Source organism: Bombus pyrosoma, unplaced genomic scaffold, assembly GCF_014825855.1.
Source record: "Bombus pyrosoma isolate SC7728 unplaced genomic scaffold, ASM1482585v1 HiC_scaffold_4710, whole genome shotgun sequence".
Taxonomy (NCBI): domain Eukaryota; kingdom Metazoa; phylum Arthropoda; class Insecta; order Hymenoptera; family Apidae; genus Bombus; species Bombus pyrosoma.
In genome coordinates this window covers 760,307-761,432 of record NW_025219969.1, presented here as the reverse complement: position 1 = coordinate 761,432, position 1,126 = coordinate 760,307, and the positions used below count along the sequence as shown (strand labels likewise).

The 1,126-nt window shown below is 27.0% G+C and overlaps 1 protein-coding gene across 1 annotated transcript in view; it reads right to left on the bottom strand.

Moving 5' to 3' along the window:
* LOC122577433 overlaps window positions 1–1,126 on the bottom strand; it is a gene marked incomplete at its 5' end in the record, with an annotated part of 702,209 nt that overhangs the window by 87,697 nt on the left and 613,386 nt on the right.

The window sequence follows — 1,126 nt, the reverse complement described above, 5'->3', positions numbered from 1 at the left end:
TAACGTTTAACGTTACATAGTATTACGTTATAACGTATACTGTTATGTAGTATTTCGCTATAACGTATATCGTTATATGGTAATACGTTATAACGTATATCGTTATATGGTAGTACGTTATAACGTATATCGTTATGTAGTATAACGTTATATAGTATTACGTTATAACGTATAACGTTATGTAGTATTACGTTATAACATATATTGTCATATGGCAATACGTTATAACGTATATCTTTATATGGTATCACGTGATAACGTATATCGTGATATGGAATTAGGTTATAACGTATATCGTTATATAGTAATACGATATAACGTATAACGTTATGTAATATTACGTTACATCGTATAAGGTTATGTAGTATTTAGCTATAACGTATATCGTTATATGGTAATACGTTATAACGTATATCGTGATATGGAATTAGGTTATAACGTATATTGTTATATAGTAATACGATATAACGTATAACGTTATGTAATATCACGTTACATCGTATAACGTTATGTAGTATTTAGTTATAACGTATATCGTTCTATGGTAATACGTTATAACGTATATCGTGATATGGAAATAGGTTATAACGTATATCGTTATATAGTAATACGATATAACGTATAACGTTACGTAATATTACGTTACATCGTATAACGTTATGTAGTATTACGTTGTAACGTGTATCGTTATATTTTAATACGTTATCATGTATAACGTTATGTAGCATTACGTTATATCGTGTAACGTAATATAGTATTACGTTATAACGTATAACGTCATATAGAACTAGGTTATAACGTATATCGTTACATGGTAATACGTTATAACGTATATCGTTATATGGTAATAATTTATAACGTATAACATTCAGTAGTATTACGTTATTACGTATAATGTAATGTAGCATTACGTTATATCGTGTAACATACTATAGTATTTCGTTATAACGTATAACGTCATATAGAATTAGGTTATAACGTATATCGTTATATGGTAATACGTTATAACGTACATCGTTATATGGTAGTACGTTATAACGTATATCGTTATATGGTAATAATTTATAACGTATAACGTTCAGTAGTATTACGTTATGACGTATAATTTTATAACGTATATCGTTAT